Source organism: Heterocephalus glaber, unplaced genomic scaffold, assembly GCF_053883595.1.
Source record: "Heterocephalus glaber isolate CG9 unplaced genomic scaffold, H.glaber_assembly_v1.0 deba00001523, whole genome shotgun sequence".
Lineage (NCBI taxonomy): Eukaryota > Metazoa > Chordata > Mammalia > Rodentia > Bathyergidae > Heterocephalus > Heterocephalus glaber.
The window spans coordinates 1,880,051-1,896,535 of NW_028258327.1; the positions used below are offsets into that span (position 1 = coordinate 1,880,051).

The following is a 16,485-nucleotide window of genomic DNA, read 5'->3' on the forward strand; positions in this document are numbered from 1 at the left end:
AAATATATTTATATCATACTCTGGTTTCTCTTCAGATCGCATAAATGTTTCCCCTTTTAAAAAATTATATGTGAAGCAAGTTATTTAAAAAATTACTTTTTTAAAGTTTCTCTTACTAAAGCAGGTAAATTACAGAAGCCTTGCTTATCTTTGCACTAAATAATCCTAAATTCTAATTCACCGGTGAGCACCAGACCACTACGTTTCACGGTTTTTAGCGTCCTTCCGTAAAGAGAAGCTACCCAGGCCTTTGGGTTTGTCTGCAGGCTGCTTGGCAGTGACGCGCACAGACCTACCTTCCCGGAGAGACAGCAGGCACAGCCGCGGGGGAGAGCCACATCCGAGACACCGCCTGTGGCCCAGGCCGTCTGCATCTGTCTCCTGCACATCTGCTCCTGGCGAGGGCCCACCGCAGCTCCAACGGGCCATGGTTAACGTAAACAGAGTAACACAAGCATTAAAATCTGAAAAAGATAACCTGATAATAAATGTTTCTGAAGTAATCTAACAGTACGTTTTCAAAAAATATAACCAGGAGGTGCTTTTATTCTAAACCATCATCTGGAAACTAGCCATGAGCAAACTAAATAGAGAAAGTAAATATTACCGTTATTGTCAAAATAAATCCAAGCGTGGTTCACCCATCATTACAGCCATGAGTGTTACTGGTGTATAAATGAAAACACATGTCCATTAAACCTGATGTTATCATTGATTGATTTTAAAGAAAATGCTCCTCTACTACACATCCATACAAAGGAAATAAGGAGCACTTAAAAAGCAATTCACTTTCAAAGGAGATGGCATGCACCCACCAAATGAACATTTTTATTTTTTGAGACAAGGTCTATGTAGTTCAGGCTGGCCTTGGAACTCACTACGTCATCCAGGCTGGTCTCAAGTTTGCTGCAATCCTCCTGGCCCAGCCTCCCACGTGCTGGGATTATATGTATGTGCCACCACGCCCGGCAAAATGAATGTTTTAAAAAATCAGAATGCACCTAAACCTAATAACATTTTATAAATTAGATAATATTTTACTACAAATATGTGCAATTACCACGTATCAATAAAAATGAAAAATTTTAGTAGAGTAATTGCCTACTATGCTTGAGGGTCTAGGTTTAATCTCCAATACTGCGAAGAAAAAAATGTTTTTAAAAACTGCTTTAAAGCAATAGATTTCAAACTTCTTTTAAACCATAGCATATATAGAGAAAAACATGTTGTATCCTATCTCAGTACATATATAGGTGTGCATCTGCAACAATAGCAAAAATAGTAAAAAAAAAATCCCTACTCCAAGTCACTGCTATTTTTTAATTTATTTTATCTTATATTTTCTCTAGCGGGATTTATACATCAATAATGTTACTAATCACTATTAGAAAACCTTGCCATAGAGGTCGTATGATCCCATTAGTATTCCCATAGTATTCCATTAGTTTTAAAATTCCTACTTGTAAAACTACCAAAAATGACCCTTTATATATTGGAGCCAGTGCCTTTGATACAACACAAAGAATAGCTGGAAGTGCACTTTCTTATTTATTTGTATCTGTTTTTCTGCAACAAGAAATCACAATTCTTCACCCTCCTAATGTCCACACATTTGTCTTGTTTCATTGGTGATGGAACACAGTCTCTGTCTATGGAATTTAAATTTTGCTGTTTTACTTGTTTTGGCCAAAAGAATGCAAACAAGAATAAAAATATGTTGAACTGGGCATGGTGGTACATGCTTGTAATCCCAGCACTCAGGAGGCTGAGGGAGGAGGTCTGTCATGAGTTAGAGGCCAGCCTGAGCTAAACAGTGAGCTCAAGGCCAGCCTGAACTACATACCAAGACCCTATCTCAAAAGAAAAAAAAGTGTCATTTCCAAATCTAGTCTTTGCAGGACTCCTGTGTCTATGAATATCTTCTGTGCCATCACCATGAAAAGAACACATCTCTACCAGCTCACCTGTCCAAGGAGGATGACACACACCTGGAAGGGACTGGACATGAAGATGTGTGGAATGTGGCAGTGCCATTCTGGCCCACTGCACAGGTGCATGGGCACAAGTTGCCATCATGTTGAGCTACCGAGTTTTGGGGTGATTTGTTACACAGCATCACCATGGCCATAACTAACTAGGTCAGTTGTATTCTGGCAAGAAACCACTGCAATCTTTTGTCCCATTCTCCTGGATTGGAATCACCAAAGAAACACTGATACTCCACAAGGGGCCATTTGTGACCTAAATAGCCACTATTAAAAGCAATCATAGCAAAAACAACCAAACAAACAAAAAGCACAAGTGAAATTAAATTTTACTAAGTGAATGTAACTTCTAAAGAAAGTGTTAGATGCTATAGATTGGTTCAAGAAATAATACCCAAGTTCAATTCTGTTAACAGTTCATTGAAAATGTCATTATTTTTGTGAACATAAGTTCTGTTTGCCTGAATCATTTGGGCTTAGCTTTTTTCCTGCTGACTTAAAAACAACTTTTTGCTCAGCAATGAACTATATATAAACATCTTTGTAAACTAGTCATGTATATGGTTGGTTATTTCTTGGTTCTGTTCCAGTAATGCCTCAGAGGATTCAGGAGAATTCCCTGAAATGAGGGCCCTTCCCCTTTACTACCCACCCCTAAATTTCTTGCAGTAGAGCTAGCAAGCCTTTTGTCTGACATCTTTCCACCTCTCCTTTTCTTCAGATACTCTTCCACTTCTTTTCATTTGAGAGCCCTTCTTTTCAGGACACAAGATGAAGGATGGGCAAAGAGCCCAAGTTTTTGACAGCAAAATTAATATAATCATGCCCAGAGATATTTGCCATTAAAGCACGTAAACAAACCATAAGGTCTTCAATACACAAAAAGATGTTTCCATGGGCACATTTTTGGGCTGGTTCAAGAAAGGTCTTGATATAAAGGATGTGGCTTTCAGGCCTCTGATATTGCATTGTCCAAAACTTTTGGAGTACATATAGTGTGTTGGATGCCATACATTTTATTGTTACATTTAGTCTTTACACCACCCCTGAGAGTATGGAAAGAGTGTGCTCAGTTTCATTAAAGAGTCTGGTGCTAAAGCTGTTAAAGAATTTGGTCTCATCACAAGTTGGAAATCCAGGAATTTAAGGCAGGCCTAACTTCCTACCAAACTTTGTACCCTTTGTGCTGCCATTTTATTTCCCCCATTTGTAAATGTGACTAGTCCCATTCTAGCTTATACATCATCTTTACTGAATTGAGTTACAGTGGCTCAATTTCAAAAGGTATGATTACTTCTAATGGAATTGAGAGCAATATAGAAAACAAGAAAGGGACTAGATCCTCGATATAAGCCAATTTTGTGTGATCTATGTACTTTTTTTAATACAAAGGATAATAGGTTATCTACTTCCTTAAGGATTATGCTACAATGCAGTTTAGCACAAATAACCATTGTGATTACTGGAGAGTGAGGAAGTGTGGACCATGAAACCATGCCTGTTCTAGACCTGTAAAAGACATGAAGCTATGCATGGGACTGGGCTGCTTCAGCTCCAGGCCTGGTTCACTGTGTGGTAAACTTCATGTCAATCCTTGATATTATATCATGGGCACTTATATCTAAATGCCTTAGCATTTCTAGAGCATTTGTATTTAAATATCTTAAACTGTATTTGGAATCTTTATGTTTATAGGACCTAGCACTGCCCCTAGAACTTAGTAGAAACTCAGTAAATAATAGTTATGGAAATTTGTAATAATATAGAGGCTGAAAAGCAAAGTGATACACCAACGAGTCTGTTCAGTTCAGAGCCCTGATAGCAGACCAAATATTAGCCATTCTCATAATTCTCCTTAAACTCCTTTCAGAAAACAGGTTCACTGATGAAAATCATCCTGATGCTACCAACTCTGAACCTTTTCATGAACAATCCAGGGTGCAGCTTTAGAGAATTGTCTGTATTTTTTTTTCTTTTTCTTTTTTGTACTGGGGATCGAACTTGGGTCCTTGAGCTTGCGCAGCAGGTGGCGAAACCACTGAGCTAAATCTCCAGCACTGGATTGTCTGTATTTTGATTCTTCAGTCATTAAAATAGAGATGGCATGCTCATAAGATGCTCTGTTTATGCATTTCAGGAAGTGTGTTTTAGCTTTCTGAGCCATCCCTGAAGAACTACTACTTGGACATAATCTCCAACCCAGATATTGTATTTCCACAGACCTATAGAGGGCAGCCTGCTACACATTTTCATCCGATGAGTTTTTCTACTGGATTCACCCTTTCTCCTGCAAAAGCCCCAGGATTTATCCCTCTCACATTCCCCAACACCACCCTGTGGGACAGAAAAGGTTGAGAGAAACCAGGGCCAAAATTGGTGCTATCAGATTTCCCACAGCATGTCCTTCAGGTCTTTCTCTTGTGTCATAGGAGCTCTTGAAAGCAGAACTAGATATAAAGCCTGTGTATGACTACTGCCAGTAACAATAGAGAGAAATAAAAGGCAAGAAGAGCAGGAGCAGGAAGATAAGAAGGAATAAAGTAGAGGGGGAGGAGGAAGAGGAAACAGAAGGAGGAGGAGAAAGAGAAGAAGGGGGAAAGCAGGCCATGGAGAACGTTTACTCACCCTGTACCACTCACGGCTAAGTGCCTTCTATGAAATCCCAAGCTTGTTCCCACAAAAATCCTAAATAATAGTTCCTTTGTTTTTACTATTGTTTTACAGAAGAAGGAACTGAAAATTAAATAAACTAAGGGATGGCATTGGAGTTTGATCCCTTATTTGTCTGAATTCAAGACACCAAAGATTTGGGAAAAATCAAACGAAGGAATTCACTTATCTACAGTTGATTTCTCCCATAGATTCTCCAAATATCTAGGCAGGGAAAACGGAGGTGACTGCATTAATGAGAACTTTACATAGCACCCATTTATAGGCAAGCGGGCAGAAGAATCTCATTAATGACATGCTAGGCAGATTGAAATAATGTTACTGATTGTAATTTTCAAAATAATATTTGTAATAATCTTATTCACTAAAAGTATTTTATATTATCAGTAGACTCTGAAGATAATTTTCACCTGTTAATGTTAAGTCATGTGTGTACTGAGCTATTTTCAGGCTATCAGATTTTATCTTCTTGCTACAGTGCTTTTATGAGCAATCTCTATACCAACTAATTTCCTACCTCTAGGTACAACTGACATCAGGCTTTTCAATTAGTTTTATATTGTGACATATTGTGACACATTGTGACAGCAAACAAATCTTTATTGTGTTTGATAGAGTAAGATGGAATATTACCATAGGCAGGAAGAAAAAAGTCATCTGGTCCATAATTAATTGGCAAAAGTCAACATCATAAACTGTTAAAATAGTATTTTGTGATAATAATATTTCTATAACTCAATTCAAAATTTTTCCAGTTAACACCTCTACAAAGCATGTTGCCCAAACAATAACTATGTATCAGGTAATTTACCACCAGAGTGACAGGCAGGTCCTATTTCCTTTGACATCATGCCAAAGTTTCTAGAAACTGTTGATAGCTATACAGCTGTTCACACTGACAAAAAGCTTTTGCTGAATTTCTGTGGCTGGATCACCACTGGGAATGATTACAAAACAGAAAATTAAAAGAGCTTGCTCTTCTGTTCATTGATTTTAAACTTACTCCCAAATCTGATGTCATTCTTTATGCTAACAGTATTCTCCCAGTGTCTCCCGAGACATTTTCTCTTCTGTACCATGTCAACAGAAATGATTGACTAACTTTGATCTTTCTTGCAGGACACATATGTGTTTTAATATTAATCATGTATTTTCACCTCAGGCCTCGCCCTCTATTCTTCTGAAGTCTGTGACTATTAAAGTTACAAAACTGACTGAGGAATGTGACATATATCTCTTATAAAGATAAGGATGCAGGGCCGGGGATTTAGCTCAGTGGCACTGCTCCTGCCTTGCAAGCTAAAGGTCCTGAGTTCAATCCCTAATACCAAAAACAAAAACAAAAACAAAACAAAGATAAGGACACAATTGAAATCTGGCATTAAACTCATTGGGGGAAAAAACCCACCAGTTTTGTTTCTTTTGTTTTTTGGGGTTTTTTTTATTGAGAAACAAAAATGTTTTAATCATTGAGGTCAATATTAGCTTTGGACTGAAATTAAACTAAAAAAATAAACTCAAGGAGATAGTGCTTTTTGTTCATTAGAATACCAGAAAACAGATAAATAGAAAATGTTGAATTAAAGAATGGCCAGGATGTGTCTCGGTTTAATAATTTTACGCAGTACTGATGGCACAAGCTGGTAAAATTTTTACAGAAAAAACACTGGAGAATAAGATGTTTACATCTTCTCAAAGTAGCTGCCTAGAATCTACTTTAAAATTATAAAGGCCTCAATGTGTCTGCCTCATGGACAGTTCCAGAGGACGCCTCCTCTACAAGTTGACCAGAGCCAACAGGAAGGAATGAGCAATGTACGAAGCAGACACTGCCTGCAGGCAGAAATGGCATGGAGCACATGGTTCTAACTATGTGGTGTTCTTGACTATGCAACTAGACTGAGTTTAATCCCAAAGAAATAGTCACACAGCAACAAAATGTAGGCCAGGGGCCAGATAACAGCTGACTGAGCTGTGCTCTACAAACAAGTCAATGTCTCCTACACATTAGGTTTTAGAAGCACTAACATACCTTTGTTCCCCAAAAGTAAGACCTACTCAGAAAATAATCAGCATTGAAAACTAGAGACCACAACTGCCAGTCCAATCAGCTACTCCTTCCCTTAGTAGCCATAGAGCAAGAGAACAGAGATGGCGGGTGAGGCAAGGACAGGTGGATTGGAGCTGCTTTGGGATCTCTAGCTTTTAAGGCTAACCATCCTCTGGCTAGGTTTTACTTTCAGGGAAAGAAGATATACACGGGTACTTTTGGTTCACAAACTCAATCCTTTCCATGATTCTTGGTCACACACCAAGTTGGATGAGAACCGAATAAAATTTCCCCAGGATCAACACTGAACCTAAACACTGACTTTGATTCCCTTCTCATCCAATTCAGTTTGAGACCAGAATCATGGAAAGAATTAAGTTTCTGAACCCAGGTACCACTGTACATGCATGTGTTATGAATACTTTTCAAACACAAATGTTTCCTCTTCATTTTGTCATCTATTTTGTGGTGACACTGACTAAAGAAAACCCATCAGTTCTATTCATAGGTCTACACTGTGCATTTGTCTGACAATTTCCTTGGGTTAGACTCTGGTTGAACACCTCAGGAAAACACCACATTGCTCTTACTGTCTGCTCTGAGTGCGTCCCAAAGGGAGGCAGGGCCCATGTCAGCTTGCTGTCCTCTTCCTGCTGCGCCTGCCCTGGTTCTCAGGCAGGGTGGGAATTAAGAGGACCAGAAGTAAGCTCTCTCCATTGTATCTGTAGATTTAGGCCTTGGTCTTCCTAGGTGTTAACAAAATCAGAGGCGAGGAACAGTAACATCTCCAATACAACCAGCCTTTTCAAGTGAAAATAGGCAAGAGTAATTGGTGGTTTTGAAATTCAGTGATCACAAAAAATTGCTCCAGTGTTCTCTTCAGAGTTTAAAGTGGTTTTCTGGTTTCTACTTTGAAAGAAATGGAAAAACTATGTGGAATGTTTTGGTTCTCTTCATCAGCAACGTCTTTTCTTCCTTCCGGCAATCCTTAGTACCTGTGCATCGTAAGCCTGAGGCTTGGGAATCTGCAACCCATTTTCCACTTGGATAGTTTTCTTTTGGTAATCTTCTGTTTCAGGACATTGTCCGCATCACAGAGGCTGTGGACGGGAAATTTATGAGTGATACCAGCTGAGCCTTCCAAGGCATCGGCCTCCAGCTTGGGAGGATTCTTCATTCCAAGGAAAGCATCCAAATTCAGCTCTTGGAAGAGCTGGCACTGGTCACCAGAGTGAGCGTGCATTGCATAGCTCCAAGTGGTGGAAGCAAGGCTCAGCCTGAAAACCCACCAGTTTTGAACACTTGAATCAAACAGGATTAATACTGAACCCTTCAAGAAGCCACAGTTCATGACTATAGAAGAAAATAGTAGCAACCTAGAGTTGTAGAGAAAGTATTGGATGTGAAGTTAAAAGATTCTGGTTTCAAATTTTGATACACGTTAGAAGATTTGGTTTTAAATGCAAAATGGAGAAAAATGTACTACTTTGTGAAATATAAGAAAAAACATGCAAAAATATGTTATAAACTATAAAGCTTTTACACAAAACATCAATGATGCCTTTGCACTCCATGAACAAGAACATATGGCTAAAACTGCCTTCAGATCCATGGAAAGGGCAGGAAATGTACAGACCTGATGCTAGCCTCATCCCTGGAGAAAAGGTGGTATTGGCTTACAATTGGCATGTAGTGGGGCTGGCGACAAAGTAATGCAGCAGAAGGTAAGGAGTGCAATGTAATTACAGGCTGGAGAATAAATGGATGAAAAACAATAGCCTCATGACTCACGGCAGACATTAATTGTTTATTGAATGATTTCTGTATGATAAAATTGAGGAAGAATGCAAGACACATAGCTTTGAAGAACTTACATCCAGTGATAGATACCACTAGTGCTTGCCAATATGTATGAATGTCTTTCCCTCCCAAAACTCATGAGGGAATTATATCTTCTACCCCATTTAAATTTGTCCTGGCTCTGATTTGCTTTGGCCAATAAAATATGAGTGGAAGTGAAATGTGTCATTCCATATGAAAATATTTAAGAGGCCATGTACAATTGCTCTATATTCTTTTCTCATGCTCTAGAAACTATGGAAGCACAGGATGTTTTTGTTTTTGTGGTACTGAGAATTAAGCCCAGGGCCTTGGGCTAAGCATGCACTCTTCCACTGAGCTACATACACCCCCAGTCCTGGAACTACAGGATGAAAGGGTCAGACAACAAAAAAAGCCTATGATCCTCAACTATGGCATAGGACCTAGCTATCCTGAGGAGGACTCTGCATAAGCAAAAACATGTTTGTTGTAGGAAACCACAAGATATTTGGTATTACTTGTTATTGCATCATAACCTATCCTATGCTAACAAATACACATTATAAAGTATGGCATAATGAAAGAATATATGCAACTGAGGGAGAAGGAGCTGAGGATTTTATTCCAGGTCAACCATTAGGAAGTGGTTGACCTGGAATACATTACTTAACCTCTCTAAGCCTTAGCATTATCCTTTTAAAATACAATAAACAGTACTTACTTGAGAAAGAGCTTTGTTTGAGAAAGTGCCTGGCTGCCATAGGTTCCTGAAGTGCTTATTATAACTCAGAAGTAACAAAATGCATTTGAAATAGCTTAAAATAGACAGAATAATCCTTGTAGGGCCATACACATATAGCAGGGTGCACTGAGCTAGGCGCTGATGGGCTGGCTGTCAAGTCCAGACACAAGCCCCATGATCCTGACAGCACTCCAGTCACTGTGGGGTAGGAAGCAGACCAGAGAGACCTTGCTGTCCAGAATCCCAAGCTCAGGAAGTGTTCAACTCTGGTAAAGCCACACCGTCTAAGGTTAAACGGAAACCAGAGTAAGAGATTAGGAAATCTCTCCCAGTCTTCATAACCAGCCATTGAAATCTGACCATACCGAGCGACCTTAGAAAGAACACCATGGCCAACTGCTCCCAAGATGCAGGAGGCTGGAGGAGAGTGAGGTACTGCTGGCTCCCTGTTGCTCAGGAGAACCCTGCCTGACCTTCACATACCAGACAGGCCCATTTCCCCATCAGAGGTCTTTCTGAGGGGCCTTTTGAAATGATCTATGGTTTGTTTCCTGTCCCACAGAACCACACCCAAGCAAACTTTCTATCACAAACACTTCTAAAAGTATAAGCACAGCTGTTTTCACCTGTATCTGTGTCCAAGTGTGTCTCCCCACTTGTGCTTTGGCCTGTGCGTGTGGTCACCAGGGTATAAACGTGCATGTGTGTGCATGTGTGTCAGGAAGCACACATCTTGTGCATTACCATTTTAAGAAACTTTGTCTCTTAGCCTTTAAACAGACGCCATGTTTTACTGGATTAAAGAGTGTACTCATAGGCTTCTTCCCCTGCATTTTTTCTTTACACTTTACTTTTCAGCATTGATTCCTGTTAAGCCTCATTTGCTTTCCTATGTTCCTCTCCTTAGATTCACCAAAAACTGCAGTAAAATAGTAGATCTTGCTTTTAAAGCTTATAAGATTTTGTATAAATAGTCTCAATTTTCCAGATTATAAGGTTTGGGTTAGTTTTAATCTATAAATTACCATGATAAAAATGGTGTATGTAATAATTGCATTTCACTGCTATTAATTTATAGGTTGCCTTCCTCGTATTTTAAGTTCCAGTGATATTTGTCACCATATATAAATGCTCTTTAGATTTACCATGTCCTACACTTACTATTTTTCTTGATTTCAATTTAATTATACCAATTACATACAGGTATGAATATTAGACACAGATTTATTTTTGCACTCTCAGTACTCCAAGCAATAATCCTATTGTACACTAGTGCATGCTGCCTCAGAATTAGTAATAGATGCAGGATATATTCCTCATCTAAGAATTTTACAGTCTTTCCAGAAACACAAATGAAAGTGAGGCAGAGAATAAGGAACATGCCCAGAACATCCACAGATTACAGAAGCAGATGAAATGTGAAGGATGAGCTGTGAGTCTTCATATAAGCACCAAGAGAAGTATTTTAGGGCAGCTTTTGGCATTGATATGAGTTTTTAATTGACTTTTTTCAGGACTCTTTCTGATATTCAGAACACTGCAATCAATTGAGTCATTTTTTCATTTTAAAAAACATTTATTTTATTGATTGTTACTGAAAAAAATCTTACTTTAAAAAAAACCTCAGCTAATTCAGTAAATATGATAAGGTTTTGAAGGCCCTTTTCTCCAGTGATAACATTTTAGGAATTGATTCTGGAATTTAAATTTTACTATGGGTCAAAAGTACAGATCATTAATTATCGAATTTAATTATATAATGTAATCCCAGAAAGTTCTTTGGCATAGTACTTTTAGGATACAAATGTTAGTATATTTTGAGATATACTGTGCATAGCAAAAAGAAAAGGGGAAAGAACTGCATCTTTTAAAATTACATAGTAGATACAGACATGTATACTCTGCGGGTCAGCCAAGCAGCATGAAGCTCCTCGGCTGCATCCTGGTTCCTGCCCACGCCATGGGGAGGTCCCAGGAGTGGCTCAGAGTCCTGCCCCCATCTGGCGCTCTGCTTAGCTGCGTGGGCGCCTGCAAGGCCCAGTTCCACCACCCCACCCCCCGCCCCGCCCTCCTGCTCTTCTGCTACCTGGTCTCACACTGCAGAGGCACAGGGGATTATACTTCACATAGTTAAATGTGATAGATTAATAACTACCACAAATTGTCATTTTCTAAGCTGAGCTTGATGCTATGGCATTGCTGATTGTATCATTTGGTCTAACATGTTGTGATTGATCTAATCAGTTTTCCTTCCTGGTATAAGCAAAATAAAATAGCCTCAAAGTGATTAGAGCCTCAAAACCTAAACACAAGCCATATCTGGAAAACATCTCTGAAAATCAATCATTCCACAAGGATTTCAAACACAAGCAACAAAGATACCTGCATTAAGCAATTTTGAAATATCAACCCAGTAATTAAACCAAGGACAATACCAAAAACAAAAATGAGAAGACATTTAAGCAAGGCACAAATGCAGGCTTCCATGCCACAAAAAGGAAATTCTGGGGGAAATGAAGTGGAAAAGTCTGATAATTAACCACCTGGACACCCTGAACTGATAGCACAGGAAGTAACAAAGCAGATGTATGAGGCTCTAGAAAAATTCAAAGCAGAAATAATCTCCCAGATAAATACAGAGATGGTGAGCAGAGTAAAAGACATGATTAGAGGCTCTAGAGCAGAAACAGATAAGAAAATAGATGAGATCAGAAACATGCTGGAAGCCATGAATGCCCAGCATAAGAAAGAAATGGAATCCATGAAACAGATTCAAACAGATATTCAGGCGATTAAAAACTCCATTGAAAGCATGCAGAGCAGACTAAGAGAATCTGAAGACAGAATATCAGATATAGAAGACAGGATCACGGTTAAGGACAGGAAAATAGAGATTTCTTAAAGATAGTAGGGGACCATGAGAAATCAATCCAACAGCTGCTAGATGATGCAAAGAAGAATAATATAAGACTGATAGGTGTCCATGAAAAAACAGGAGAAAGTACAATTGACATAAAAAAACTGTTCACAGAAGTAATAGTAGAAAACTTCCCAGACAGAGGTGAAAAACTGGACACACAGATAAGTGAGGTGTATAGAACTCCACCCAGCCACGATAAAAAAAAAAAAGCTACCCCTAGACATATAATAGTCAAGATCCCAGAAACTCAACAGAAGAACAAAATTCTACAGGCAGTTAGAGAAAAGAAACAAATCACCTACAAAGGAAAGCCCAACAGAATCATGGCAGATTTCTTAACACAAACCCTCAAATCAAGGAGAACCTGGAGTGAAGTATTCCAAGCCCTAAAAGAAAATAACTTCCAACCTAGACTGCTGTATCCAGCAAAATTATCTTTCAAAATCGATGCAGAAGTCAGATACTTCCATAACAAAGAACACCTGAGAAATTTCATGAACACCAAACCAGCACTCCAAACAATTTTAAGCAATATCCTAGAAAAAGACAATGAAGGTCACAACTCCATGAGGCCCAGCAGAGACAAGGCACCATGCAAGGTAAGACACTAAAGCAAAAGGGGGGAAAATAAGAAAAGAGCCAACAACAGTAAAACATCATGACAAGGATGAGTCAATATCTGTCAATTATAACTATCAATGTTAATGGCCTCAATTCACCAATCAAAATAAATAGACTGGCAGAATGGATTAGCAAGCAAAACCCAGGGCCGGGGATTTAGCTCAGTGGTTTCACCGCCTGCTGCTCAAGCACAAGGACCCAAGTTTGATCCCCAGCACCAAAAACAAAACAAAACAAAACAAAAAAAGAAGCAAAACCCAGCAATATGCTGTATACAAGAAACACACCTAACTCAAAAGGAAATCCATAGACTGAAAGTAAAAGGATGGAAAACAGTTCTTCACACAACAGGAACCCAGAAAAAAGCAGGCATAGCAATCTCATTTGCAGACAAAGTAGATTTCAAACCAAAACTAATTAAGAGAGACAAAGATGGTCACTACATCCTTGTGAAAGAAACAATCCAAGAAGAAGAGATGACAATCCTAAATATATATGCACCAAATACAAATGCTCCCAACTATACAAAACAAATATTAATGGACATGAAAAACCAAATAAACAATAACATAATTGTAGCGGGGGACCTCAACACCCCTCTATCACAAATAGACAGATCATCTAGAAAAGAAATTAACAATGAAATTCTAGAACTGAACCAAGCTATTGAACAAATGGACTTAATAGATGTTTACAGAGTATTCCACCCCACAAAATCAGAATACACATTCTTTTCAGCTGCACATGGGTCATTCTCCAAAATAGATAACATGCTAGCTCATGGGACATATCTAAGTAAATGTAAAAGAATCGAAGTTATCCCCTGTATATTATCAGACCATAGTGCAATACAATTGGAGATCAATAACATAAGAAACTGCAAAACACCCACAAACACATGGAAATTGAACAACGCCCTCCTGAACAACCAATGGGTCACAGAGGAAATTAAAGAAGAAATTAGACAGTTTCTACAAGTAAATGAAAATGCCAGTACAACATACAGGAATCTGTGGGACACAATGAAAGCAGTTCTACACGGGAAATTCATAGCAGTGAATGCCCATATTAGGACAACAGAGAGAACTCAGTTAAATAACTTAATGCAGAACCTCAAGCTCCTAGAAAAAGAAGAGCATAAGAAACCAAAAGCTTGTACAAGAAAGGAAATGATAAAGATCCAAGCAGAAATCAATGCAATGGAGACTAAGAGAATGATACAAAAAAATCAATGAATCAAAGAGTTGGTTTTTTGAAAGAATAAATAAAATTGATAAACCTTTAGCCAACCTTATCAAAAAAAGGAAAGAAAAGGCTCAAATACATGCAATTAAGAATGAAAAAGGCGAAGCCATAACAAATCCAGCAGAAATCCAGAGAATCATCAATACCTACTTTGAGGACCTATACTCTAATAAAATGGAAAACACAGAAGAAATGGACAGATTCCTAAATACATATGAATTGCCAAAATTAAATGAAGAAGATATAGAAATTCTAAACACCCCAAGTACAATGAGTGAAATTGAAAATGTAATTAAAAACTTACCAACAAAAAAAAGGTCCTGATGGCTTCACTGCTGAATTCTACAAGACATTTAAAGAAGAACTATTGCCACTACTATTTAAACTCATCAAGAAAATTGAAAGGGAAGCAAGGCTTCCAAATTCATTCCTGGAAGCAAGTGTTACTTTGATTCCAAAACCAGGGAAAGACCCAACCCAAAAAGAGAACTACAGATCAATCTCCCTAATGAACATAGATGCAAAAATCCTCAACAAGATACTGACAAACAGAGTACAGAGTGTCATCAAGAAGATCATACACCCAACCAAGTCGGATTTATCCCAGGGATGCAAGAATGGTTCAACATTTGTAAATCAATAAATGTAATACACTATATTAACAGAGTCAAGGACAAAAACCACATGATCATCTTAATAGATATAGAAAAAGCATTTGACAAAATCCAACACCCATTCATGATAAAAACGCTACAGAAAATTGAAATAGGAGGTCTTTATCTCAACCTGATTAAGGCTATCTAAGAAAAGCCAACAGCCAACATCATACTAAATAATCAAAAACTTAAAACTTTCACACTAAAATCAGGAACAAGACAAGGATGCCCACTATCACCACTCCTGTTCAGTATTGTTCTGGAAACATTAACCATAGCAATTAGACAAGAGAAAGAAATAAAAGGAATAAAGATAGGAAAGGAAGAAGTGAAACTGTCATTATTTGCTGATGATATGATACTTTACATAGAAGACCCAAAAAACTCAGTCAAAAGTCTTCTAGACCTAATTGACAGACTCAGTAAAGTAGCTGGATACAAGGTTAACACTCAAAAAACAATAGCCTTTTTATATGCAAATAGCAGACCCTTTGAGAGAGAAATTCAGGAAATAATTCCTTTTATAATAGCATCTAAAAAAATGAAATAGCTAGGAATCAACCTAACAAAGGAAGCAAAAGACCTCTACACTGAAAACTACAGCACTCTGAAGAAGGAGATTGAAGAGGATATAAGAAAATGGAAAGATATCCCTTGTTCCTGGGTAGGAAGAACCAATATAGTGAAAATGACCATACTTCCAAAACTACTATATAGATTCAGTGCAATGCCAATTGAAATTCCAACACTATACTTCACAGAACTAGAGAAAACAATCCAAAAATTCATTTGGAAACAGAAGACACCTAGAATAGCAAAAGCAATTCTAGGCAACAGAGACATGGCTGGGGGCATCACAATCCCCAACTTGAAACTATACTACAAAGCTATTGTGATAAAAACAGCATGGTACTGGCAAAGAAACAGACCCGAAGATCAGTGGAATAGATTAGAAGATGCAGAAACAACTCCAGACATACTCAGTCACCTCATCTTTGACAAAGGAGCCAACCATCCTCATTGGAGGAAAGATAGCGTATTTAATAAATGGTGTTGGAAAAACTGGATTTCAACCTGTCAGAAATTAAAACTTGACCCATACCTATCACCACGCACTAAACTAAGATGGAAGTGGATAAATCTAAATATTAAGTAAGAAACACTAAACTTGCTGGAAGATAAGTTAGGTAGAACTCTTGATGACATTGCCATAGGAAACAACTTTATGAACAAATCTTCAGTAGCACAGGAGCTAGCACAAAAAATCAACAACTGGGATCTCATCATATTAAAAAGCTTCTGCACTGCAAGAGAAACTACCAACAGAGCTAAGAGATAACCTACAATGTGGGAAGAAATATTTAGCAGCTGTAACTCAGACGAAGGTCTACTATCAAGAATATATAAAGAACTGAAAAAAATCAGACCTCTCAAATTCAAAGACCCAATTCAAAAATGGGCAACCAAAATGAACAGACATTTCTCAGACAAAGAAGTAAAAACAGCAAGTAATTATATGAAAAAATGTTCAACATCACTGGTCATTCGAGAGATGCAGATGAAAACAACACTGAGATTCTACCTCATCCCACAAAGAATGGCTGCTATCAAGAAATCAACCAATAACAAATGCTGGCAGGGGTGTGAAGAGAAAAGAACCCTTCTCCATTGTTGGTGGGAATGTAGATTGGTGCAACCACTGGGGAAATCAGTATGGTAATAACTCAAAGAACTAGGACTACAGGTCCTATTTGACCCAGCTATTCCCCTACTGG

General features: G+C 38.2%; 1 protein-coding gene across 4 annotated transcripts in view; it reads right to left on the reverse strand.

Annotated features, from left to right (window-relative positions):
* Taar1 (trace amine associated receptor 1) overlaps positions 1 to 16,485 on the reverse strand; it is a 48,741-nt gene that overhangs the window by 15,007 nt on the left and 17,249 nt on the right. For all 4 annotated transcript variants that reach the window (XM_087187921.1, XM_087187919.1, XM_087187918.1 and 1 more), the window contains one exon: positions 297 to 464. The gene's annotated coding sequence lies outside the window, so the exon portion shown is untranslated. The remainder of the gene's footprint in view (positions 1 to 296; positions 465 to 16,485) is intronic.